This window comes from Ylistrum balloti, unplaced genomic scaffold (genome assembly GCF_031769215.1).
Source record: "Ylistrum balloti isolate Yb309-2 unplaced genomic scaffold, AGI_CSIRO_Ybal_v1 Utg370354, whole genome shotgun sequence".
Taxonomy (NCBI): Eukaryota; Metazoa; Mollusca; class Bivalvia; order Pectinida; family Pectinidae; genus Ylistrum; species Ylistrum balloti.
This window is the reverse complement of record NW_026782252.1, coordinates 113,798-126,295: the sequence shown is the minus strand read 5'-3', so window position 1 is coordinate 126,295 and position 12,498 is coordinate 113,798. Positions and strand designations below refer to the sequence as shown.

Here is a 12,498-nt window from a genome sequence, read left to right as displayed (position 1 = left end):
AGTGACGAGATACCAGCTTGAATGGAACCATGTTGCACATACACTTCAATCCTTCAGATAACAATTCGAAATTACTTTGAATATATCTGGTAATATTTATCGGAGTAAAAAAATCATATTGTTAAAAAAATACAATTTGATTTGCAGCGGTTCAAACGATGATGGTTTGAGTTCTGATACATTGTGTAAATGTTAGATATATCAATAATATGCCATATCCTCCTTCATGATTTATATGGACACTTTGTTCTTTGTAAGGAATATAAAGTTTTCTGTTACATGTTCAGCAGATTGTAAAAGTATTTATATTCAGTACACATTTAAAATTGCGGGTACAATGTTAAGCATTGCGGTGGAACATTAACATACCCGTCATAGCGATGGGGTATACAGACAATACTTTACGGTACGGTAGTAGGGTAGAAGTAAACATACCCGTCATAGTGACGGGGTATACAGACAATACTTTACGGTACGGGAGTAGGGTAGAATTAAACATACCCGTCATAGTGACGGGGTATACAGACAATACTTTACGGTACGGGAGTAGGGTAGAAGTAAACATAGCCGTCATAGTAATGGGGTGTACAGACAATACTTTACGGTACGGGAGTAGGGTAGAAGTAAACATACCCGTCATAGTGACGGGGTATACAGACAATACTTTACGGTACGGGAGTAGGGTAGAAGTAAACATACCCGTCATAGTGATGGGGTATACAGACAAAACTTTACGGTACGGGAGTAGGGTAGAAATAAACATACCCATCATAGTGACGGGGTATACAGACAATACTTTACGGTACGGGAGTAGGGTAGAAGTAAACATACCCGTCATAGTGACGGGGTATACAGACAATACTTTACGGTACGGGAGTAGGGTAGAAGTAAACATACCGGTTATCGGTCGGGTCAGACTTTTACTCCTACGTACCTCCGTAGTGATGTAGTGACCGTTCCACTGATTACGGGGGCTCGCATTTGTTGACAAAAGTAATGTATCCAGCACCTATATCAATTTGACTCTCTATACACAGATTTACTGTCTGGTGGTTCTACTGCTATCACTCTCGTCTCCCATCATTATTTTCATTTTCCATTGTTTCACAATCCGTATTATCCCGACCTCTTTAATTTATAATTTTACTGTCGTTCTTTTCCGTCCATCCCCTTAACATACACTAGTCACTCAGTTTTCCCCTTTCCTTTAATCGTTTTAATGTCCGTTTTTGCGGTATAGCTAATTTGTCGTAGCAAAAGTAATTTTATTGTTAGAACAAATACAAAACAAGAGAAAAATCACAAAGCTCTTGTTGAAAACAAGAAAAAGTCAAATTGTCTAGATAAGTTGAACTGTTGCCCAAAATTTTGGTAAATCTATAAAAAATATCAATGACAAATCTCAATGTCCGCTTATAGTGTAACCAGAAAACTGTAGGTCGAAATTATCATAACTTAAAACTCCATAACTTACTGTAGGTCGACATTATCATAACCTGTACACTCCATAACTTACTGTAGGTCGACATTATCATAACCTGTACACTCCATAACTTACTGTAGGTCGACATTATCATAACCTGAAAACTCCATAACTTACTGTAGGTCGACATTATCATAACCTGGGAACTCCATAACTTACTGTAGGTCGACATTATCATAACTTAAAACTCCATAACTTACTGTAGGTCGACATTATCATAACCTGAAAACTCCATAACTTACTGTAGGTCGACATTATCATAACCTGGGAACTCCATAACTTACTGTAGGTCGACATTATCATAACTTAAAACTCCATAACTTACTGTAGGTCGACATTATCATAACCTGAAAACTCCATAACTTACTGTAGGTCGACATTATCATACTTACTGTAGGTCGACATTATCATAACCTGTACACTCCATAACTTACTGTAGGTCGACATTATCATAACCTGAAAACTCCATAACTTACTGTAGGTCGACATTATCATAACCTGGGAACTCCATAACTTACTGTAGGTCGACATTATCATAACTTAAAACTCCATAACTTACTGTAGGTCGACATTATCATAACCTGAAAACTTCATAACTTACTGTAGGTCGACATTATCATAACCTGAAAACTCCATAACTTACTGTAGGTCGACATTATCATAACCTGGGAACTCCATAACTTACTGTAGGTCGACATTATCATAACCTGAAAACTCCATAACTTACTGTAGGTCGACATTATCATAACCTGGGAACTCCATAACTTACTGTAGGTCGACATTATCATAACCTGAAAACTCCATAACTTACTGTAGGTCGACATTATCATAACCTGAAAACTCCATAACTTACTGTAGGTCGACATTATCATAACCTGGGAACTTCCATAACCTACTGTAGGTCGACATTATCATAACCTGGGAACTTCATAACTTACTGTAGGTCGACATTATCATAACCTGGGAACTCCATAACTTACTGTAGGTCGACATTATCATAACCTGGGAACTTCATAACTTACTGTAGGTCGACATTATCATAACCTGAAAACTCCATAACTTACTGTAGGTCGACATTATCATAACCTGAAAACTCCATAACTTACTGTAGGTCGACATTATCATAACCTGGGAACTCCATAACTTACTGTGGGTCGACATTATCATAACCTGGGAACTCCATAACTTACTGTAGGTCGACATTATCATAACCTGAAAACTTCCATAACCTACTGTAGGTCGACATTATCATAACCTGGGAACTCCATAACTTAATGTTTGCTTGTTCTTTACATGTACCAGCTACGCAATCAGACAGCTTAACATTTATTTTATAAAATTTCAGAGAAATTGATAAAAAATGTTTTAAATAAGATTTATTATACACCCGTACATTTCGGAAACTCATAAAATATGGAAAAAATATGAGACTTAGTTATCAGTGTCAATAATTAATTTTTTATTTGTCATAAACAATAATATATATATTTATATATATATAGGTTTGTAAGGAGTATGTTTAAAAATAGATATCTACTGTTTATGTAATTGGATCCTTTTGGAATTAAATGTTTTCTTTTTCTTTAGGAATAGTTGCATAACATAGTTATTTGAGTGACATGCGTGTGAAATTAGTACAAAAAATGTGCTTATTCATAATTCAGAAAAAAATCTACTGTACTCCATTGGTGTTTAAAGAGACCATGGTATGGTATCGAGGGTGTTGGAAGTTTATGACGGTCATTGAAGTTTTAATACTTAGGACAAGTAATTTCTTTATCTTGGCGGGTGGTAAAGATTTGCTAACTGCAATCGTGTTTACAAAAACAGACAGAATAAAAATGCCAGTCGGTCAGATGGGCGAAAGTGTCAAACAGGTAATTAGGAAATCTCGTGCGGCCCTTCTCGAGGGCGATAAGGTGCTCTATGAGAGCGTGTGAGACGACTTTTAGATAGCGTTTATTACGTAACGAGAGATTTACTGAGACACATGGATAACCTCTTCATTATTGATTAAGAGACAAATAAATCCAGATTCCGGACATGTTAAACATTCTAATGTCTATGCCCAACTATTTTTAGAAAGAACTTTTCGTGGCACGTAATATCGTCTGTTGCCAAGACTATTCGAATTTCTTTGTTTCTTAAAACTTAACCAACAACAAAAACAACTTTGTCTTCAGAAGCACAACATACTGTCTTAATAACAAATGACATGAAAGTTTAACAGTGTCCGCTAAATGAGAACACTTTCTTTCTGTTCCATTTACTCTACACTACAAAAATCGATAATATATGACCACGGACCTTTCTTATTTTAAATCCTATAACCTATAAGTAGTTATTATTCTAAATTATAAAATGTTCAAAACAGTGTTTTTTTTCTATATTATTTTCAATATATCCAGTGACATAATGGTAATCAACTACATACCCAACGAAGCGATGACGGGTATACAAAGGCACAAAATGGGACGATGCATTATAGTTTAGTGATCTTAAATATGAAAGTGGTTCCTTATAGAATATCGAGGTGATTGACAGGTTCCAGTAGGTGGCACGGTCGGTAGCATACAGGTGGTAAATCAGGCCCGCGGTGTCGTCAGATAACAGTGATAATAAATTTCACTTGGGAACACTTCAGAACACAAGTATAGTTGTTTCAACAGCAAAAACAAGAATGCTAGTAACCAATTGTCCAATAGTACTTGTATGTGCCTGTTTCAGTCGAACCTGTCTTAGACAATACCTGCTCATAGCGACTAATTGCATATATATCTAAAGCATGAAAAGATCCCCCTCAGAAACCTCCTAGCTGTTCAGATCGATTGTGAAACCTGTCCCTAACGACCACCTGTCTATCAATGCGGTAAATCCTAAACCTGACTAAGAGACAACCTGTCTTTAACAGCCACCCAAACAATAAATCCGTCATCATGAACCATCTGTTTATAGCAACCGTCATTCAAGCCTGACCCGATCATATCCTGTCTATTGCTACCATCTATATACTATACATATATATCACTGCGATGAAAACTTTCCTGAGAGACCCCCTGCCTATATCAAGAGTGAAAAATTACATTAAAACCTGCGTTATTGTCCACTTGTCAGAGGTGCAGTCACAAAAGAACAAAGGTCATTGTATCAAAACATGCCATAGAATCACACTAATTATTATATTCATCTGTACATCGCCTTTCCCTGTCTTTAGTGGCCACCTGTACAGCGCCCATTCCTGTCTTAAGTGACCACCTGTGCATCGCCTTTCCCTGTCTTTAGTAACCACCTGCACATTGGCCTTTCCCTGCTTAGATAAACCTTAGAGGCCATCTGCTTATTATCAACAGCTTAAATCATTGTTTGGCTACGATACAGCTATTTTATTAAATGCACTTATCGATATAGATCTGCGGCTCCAAAGTAAAACGGAAAGCCTTAAAAATCTTTTTTCAATTTACACAAATATGACATACAAAATGTCTCCGGACTTGAGTATCTTTCCATTCCGCTTTACTTAACAGATGAGAGTTTTTTTAAGCAGCTTTTATCACAAGGACTTGGAATATGTAGGTGATTATGTAACCCCATACCGACTTATAAAAAAAGGTAGAAAAAATCCGGCCACCTAACTAGAGTGTGTTACGAGGGCTTCCGTTCAAGTTTGTTTACCGTTTCAAAAATTACACGTATCTCAAATTACTGGTTATATTTAAACAAAGAGCGTAACTGTCATGGCGGAATGGGATTTGTCCACAATACTTCCCTGTTGTGCGAGTTCAGTGAAAAGATAGGACAGAGCTACTTTGGATAAATGTATTAACGTATTTACTTGTAATCGGAACGTGTGCAAGAGTAAATACATTACAGTCATCCTTCACTTTCTCCTCAAAACCAATTGACAGATCGAAAGGTACTCGCACACTGCAAGAAATATCGTTTAATAATCTTGTCCATGAAATGGATCACGGAACGAATTCGACGACAAGTTAATTATCTGAGTTACATTTGTTTTGTCTGTCTTCTACTTCGTCGGAGTCTGTGAAGTAACTCAATCTTGTACAGAAAAGTATTTTAGAAGTCTTCAATATTCTTTGTTTGATGAACTTGATGGCCACTAGGTGCAAGACAATAAAATCAGGACGAACATGGATTTATTACTCTTTGTTTTTCTTTGTTCGTGTTCACCAATATCTTTGCTCCAAGTTGTTTTTATGTGACATTTCATCACTTTTGATGATACAATTTTTGGCCGTTAACGAGTCTCAGAACCAACTCATCATAATCGGCCCATCGCAGTCTACGTTTGATATCTGATATTATCCTGGAACTAGCGCCGCCGTTGTCGGCACATATATTTTACATATATATATATATTACATATATGTCATTGCCACATATTTTTTGCTGTATTCGACAGTGACGGAATACATCTGTATATTAGCACGTGCGGTAATTCAACAGAATTATTTTCTGAATTTATTTAAATATTATGTTTATGAATACAAAGAAATATAAATATTTGTTGAAATAAGCGATTTTACATGTTATAACGAACATGATGATCCATGAAAATTCATTAAAAAAACGCTGTTATATCCGATGAAGTTTTGAACTAAGTTTCCATGCGGAGCAATTACTTTGGCGTCCGTCATCAGGCAAAATTCAGCGTAACGTCAACATAAGGTTAACAATGATTGAACAACAAAACTGTCTAAGTTTCCGTAATCTGATTTTCGATCAATGTTGTAGGATAAATAGAATAAATGGTCAGTGTCTGAAAATATAAGCTGTATTTTGCCTCGGGACAGATAGACAAAAGTGTCTCGCCTTAGGCTCACTAATATTGTCTTTCTTCACCCTCGTCAAAATACAGCTTATATTGTAAGACAATGGCCAGGTATTCAATATTTATCATACAACTGTCATTGTCGGAATACACCAGCCACGTATATTTTTGCTGTTTTCGGCAGCAATGTCAGACAACACCTGTATTCTAGCACGTGCGTTAATTCGACAGAATTACTTTTTTGATTGAACGATATGAATAGCCGTTGAGATCAAAATTCAATATATTGTTATGAACAAAGTATTTTATGAAATTGCTGATATATTCGTTTATGGACGTGTATTGAACCATATTTCTGCGCGGAGCAATTATTTTGGCGTACGTCATCAGACAAAATTCAGCGTAACGCCAACGACAGGTAAACAAAGATTAAACAACAAAACTACTGAAGTTTGATTGTCTGATTTTCAATCAATGTTGCAGGATAAATAGGATACGTGGTCAGTGTCTTAAAATATAAGCTATTTTAAGACACTGACCATGTATTCTCTGCACACCTACTGTAACGTTGCTGTTGGGATTGCTGAAGCTTCAAGTATACATGATCATACACTGATTTTCTAATAGTAAAATCTTTAAACCAAAATTGAAAAAAGGAGATTACAGATGTTTAAAATTAGCAACAGCAACAATGCTTCCCGATCGGAGACTACATTTAGTCGGATCTTTAAGTGTTATTGTTTAAACCAATCAGGACATGTCGTCATTTAATTTATGACGGAAATTCACGAATGTTTTCCGGATAAAAACTTGATATAGTGTCTTGTTCAAAATTCATTATGGACCGGAAGAATCTAATAGGCAATATAAAATGCCTATTTTTTTCTTAAATAAAATATAGACAAGCTCATCGTCCGACAGACAAACATTAACCACAGGAAGGTCCTTTATATAAATTATATTGTGCTTCAGTCTTAAAACATATGCCAATAAGAACAAAACATGGAGCAACAAAGTTTCATAACAAATAGCAAACTTTACAAACTCTTATATGAAATCACATTCACCCACCATTCGTCTCCTAACATGTCTTACAAAAAAACGCAAAAACGAGTGATAAATCACGACAGAAATAATAATAACAGACACAAATCATCGATTAGTAAACAGTGATTTAAAATAATAAATCCTTGTTGTATTTTAAAATTCTGGCCACCTCAACGCCGACCATGCGATAGGCATTGTAGGTTACACTTATAATCTTATCGTTTGATCTTGGTATTCAAACAAAAGAAATATCAATATCGAATCGGTCCTTCTGTTCATATGAGTCTTCCTGTAATATTCCAACTGTTATAAATAAAACGGGTCAACAGGGTTTACCTTAATATTAAACAGATTTCTAAAATGTTGACACTAGCAATTCGATATAAATTCACGTGTAATTATCATATATACATCTGCATTCACTGTCAAGAGGGATTACTATTTCAGAGCATTTTGAAATATGTTTTCTCCAGATGTACAGGTTTGAGATGAATTAGTGATTGAAAACAAAATTTTTCTTTGCCTTAGAAAGGATTTGTGACATTTGCAAAGATTTATAGGGCAAAACTGACGATAAATATGGCGCTGAGTAACATTATTGCTTCTGACTCATCCCGATAGCATGCATGATGATCGCCGGGGGGATCGTCGGGGTCCCGGTGGCGCTTGATGCAAACAAAATTAACGTTAATAAAAATACGGCATATAAGTCCGCAAAATCCTATCCAGCTCGAGTTAGCGCCACGATTCCTCTCGGCTGTATATAAACTCCATATCTCATCGCCCTCCTTTCAGAAGGTAGCTATAAAATATAGCTCCCCGGGTGTAATGTTGAAGAGGAATCTCGGTATTGGATCATGTTATCATTCAAGGAAATAATTTAGGATCATTGATAGAAAGAAATGTTATCCACAGGAAGTCAAGGAATATACTAGTATGACGAACGATTTACCGGGCACGGATCCCTCCTCTTGAAGAAATAATCCATTGTATTAACTATAAATATGGTTTCAATAGATCGAGGATAGCTTCGTATTTATTTTTAAGTTTGAGTTAGAGTCTAGTATAATTTAACAATACCCGTCTGGTTAAGATACTTTTAAAATGACATAAAATAGTCCAGGAAGACATCAACTAAACAATTATTGGACCAAAGAGCTAAATAAAAATTATTGTCAAAGAAAAGGCAAGTAAAATTAACAACAAAAATTAATCTTTTGAAACCGTTCTTTAATTTGGGATTTTGGAGACAATTGTGACAAAGGATCTTAAGTATCCTTATCTAGCCAAAAAGTGTGACGTATGATGTAAGGTCGTGAGGTGCACCGTCCTGACTTGAGCGACACAGGTCCATTATTTGACCGTCTGTGTAGGGACATGATCTAAAGTCCATGATGGCAGCTCAAGGACGGGGAAAAATCAGCACTGAAGAAATCATACAGTGGACCGACGGTTTACACCCGGAACGCTGTGTTATTGGGTGAGATGTAGACAAATGAGAGGTTTACACCCGGAACACTGTGTTATTGGGTGAGATGTAGACAAAGGAGAGGTTTGCACCCAGAACGCTGTGTTATTGGGTGAGATGTAGACAAAGGAGAGGTTTGCACCCGGAACACTGTGTTACTGGGTGAGATGTAGACAAAGGAGAGGTTTGCACCCGGAACGCTGTGATGTTGAGTGAGATGTAGACAAAGGGGAGGTTTGCACCCAGAACGCTTTGTTATTGGGTGAGATGTAGACAAATGAGATGTTTACACCCGGAACGCTGTCTTGTTGGGTGAGATGTAGACGAAGGAGAAGTTTACACCCAGAACGCTGTAATGTTGAGTGAGATGTAGACAAAGGGGAGGTTTGCACCCAGAACGCTGTGATGTTTAGTGAGATGTAGACAAAGGAGAGGTTTGCACCCGGAACGCTGTGATGTTGAGTGAGATGTAGACAAAGGAGAGGTTTGCACCCAGAACGCTGTGATGTTGAGTGAGATGTAGACAAAGGTGAGGTTTGCACACATCAATCACATCATGGTCATCTTCAGTTCATTGTGATCGTGACTGGGATTTTAACGTAAAAGGACAAACTATATTACAGCGTCAACATACAAGGACAATATATACCACAGCGTCAACACACTAGGACAACCTATATCATAGCGTCAGCACACCGGGACAAAATATACCACAGCGTCAACACACAAAGACAAATATAACACAGCGTCAACATACCCTGACAAACTGTCACAGCGTCAACACACAACACACAAGGACAAACTATATCACAGTGTCAACACACAACACACAAGGACAAACTATATCACAGTGTCAACACACAACACACAAGGACAAACTATATCACAGTGTCAACACACAACATACAAGGACAAACTATATCACAGTGTCAACACACAACACACAAGGACAACTATATCACAGTGTCAACACACAACATACAAGGACAAACTTTATCACAGTGTCAACACACAACACACAAGGACAAACTATATCACGGTGTCAACACAGAACACACAAGGACAAACTATATCACAGTGTCAACACACAACAATAAAGGACAAACTATATCACAGTGTCAACACACAACATACAAGGACAAACTATATCACAGTGTCAACACACAAGGACAAACTATATCACAGTGTCAACACACAAGGACAAACTATATCACTGTGTCAACACACAACACACAAGGACAAACTATATCACAGTGTCAACACACAAGGACAAACTATAGCACAGTGTCAACACACAACACACCGAGACAAACTATATCACAGTGTCAACACACAACACACTAGGACAAACTATATCACTGTGTCAACACACAACACACAAGGACAAACTATATCACAGTGTCAACACACAACACACTAGGACAAACTATATCACTGTGTCAACACTCATTACACAAGGACAAACTATATCACAGAGTCAACACACAACATACAAGGACAAACTATATCACAGTGTCAACACACAAGGACAAACTATATCACTGTGTCAACACACAACACACAAGGACAAACTATATCACAGTGTCAACACACAACATACAAGGACAAACTATATCACAGTGTCAACACACAACATACAAGGACAAACTATATCACAGTGTCAACACACAACACACAAGGACAAACTATATCACAGTGTCAACACACAAGGACAAACTATATCACAGTGTCAACACACAACACATAAGGACAAACTATATCACAGTGTCAACACACAAGGACAAACTATATCACTGTGTCAACACACAACACACAAGGACAAACTATATCACAGTGTCAACACACAAGGACAAACTATATCACTGTATCAACACACAACACACAAGGACAAACTATAGCACAGTGTCAACACACAACATACAAGGACAAACTATATCACAGTGTCAACACACAACACACAAGGACAAACTATATCACAGTGTCAACACACAACACACAAGGACAAACTATATCACAGTGTCAACACACAACACACAAGGACAAACTATATCACTGTGTCAACACACAACACACAAGGACAAACTATATCACAGTGTCAACACACAACATACATGGATAAATCTATATCGAAACATCCACTCACAAGAACAAATATCACAGCGTGAATACAAAATAACATGCCTATGGTAAATAATCAGGAAAACGGTCATTCCGGAGAAGGATTTTCATGCTCGAGTATCACAGACAATTATATAATATATATATATATATATATATATATCTGACGTAAACATATTTCAAAAGTTTTTGTATCTAAAGCTGGGATGCTGTGATAGTAGATAAAAGCAGCACGACAGACTGTGCTGTACCCGTATAAAGTACTACGATAGTACACCAGGTGCGGCGTTCAGTAACTCGCGCGAGGGATGCCTGGTGAGACCCTCGACCAGGTGTGTAGTCGGCGAGCGCCAACTTGTTCGTGTGCATCTACCTGGTCAAAATGACGGCGGGCAATGAATGGGTTAACATGGTAGGTCGGTTATGTTTGAAATTTCATCATAAAGATGATATATATATATATATATATGTTACTGGTGCCGTAATATCTAGAATAACAATGTCATGTCGTGAAATGATTCCATGAGAACGAGGCTCGAGAACTCTTCAGAGTCACGTGTGTCGCCTGGGAATCACGAGTGCATGCGTTACACTCAAGAGTGCAAAAACAGCTGGGATCTACACATCAAATACGACAACTTTGCAGTTTAGCAGCAGTTTTGTCTTGGTAGATAAAATCAACACTTCAAGTGACAATTCTCTCTGTGAATCGGGCAAAGTGGTTTAAGTCTTACGAAATAATCCAACAGTGGGATTTTATCGTGCTGTCATTTTCCAATTTTGCAAGTGTAAAATCTTGCCCGTTTGAACACGTTATAACACATCCAATGTGGTACAATACTCAAATAAATGCAAATATCAAGTCTCATCTTAATCCCCCCCACACACACAATCATCGTAATAATTTCTAGATGTTATACCATTGATGATGATGATGTTCCTGTAGTTGAATGTTTGTCCTGAATTCAAGGTTAGATAAAAATGACAGACACATGTATTTAAAGGTCAAAGACTTCAACAGGAAAATGCGTCCTTTTAAAACATATATCGAGTCATTGTTTTGACTTAAATGACAAAAAAAAAGTGTCTTCGCATGAGGTGAAGATGAATATGATTCTTGAAGGGTTGTGTAGGCATTAGAGTGAGAAATATAGCCCCTCAAAGAGAACCCTTCCTCGTTTGCCAGCACGACCGTGACCCTAACAGTCAAAGCCGGAATCCGAATCCCGCGTTCGTGTATGTTCTGCCAACTTTATACACATCCTGCCACTTCCGTTGTCGTAAGGACTCACCTCAAGTGTTTCAATAATGTAAATTTAAATATTACATTTGTGTGATGTTATTGTTCATTTATGTCCCATTTTTATCCCCTGTATAAATAAAAGGGTTGTGTGTTTGTAAACATGCCTTTCACAGTTTGAATTTAATACGAAAAGTTCGTGGGTTTTGATCAAAGTCTTTGTAAACTATTTTATGAATATTTGACTTGCGATAATAATCACACAGCTGTACCCGGCTGATAATGAAAATCGTGAAACAAGAGTCGAGTGTTGATATATTGATTTTAAAGTTTACGTTAGTGATATTATAAAA

At 37.1% G+C, this 12,498-nt stretch overlaps 1 protein-coding gene across 1 annotated transcript in view; it reads right to left on the bottom strand.

The window, feature by feature from the left end:
• LOC132553804 (DNA-binding protein RFX6-like) overlaps window positions 1-12,498 on the bottom strand; it is a 50,958-nt gene that overhangs the window by 27,650 nt on the left and 10,810 nt on the right. The window lies entirely within an intron of this gene.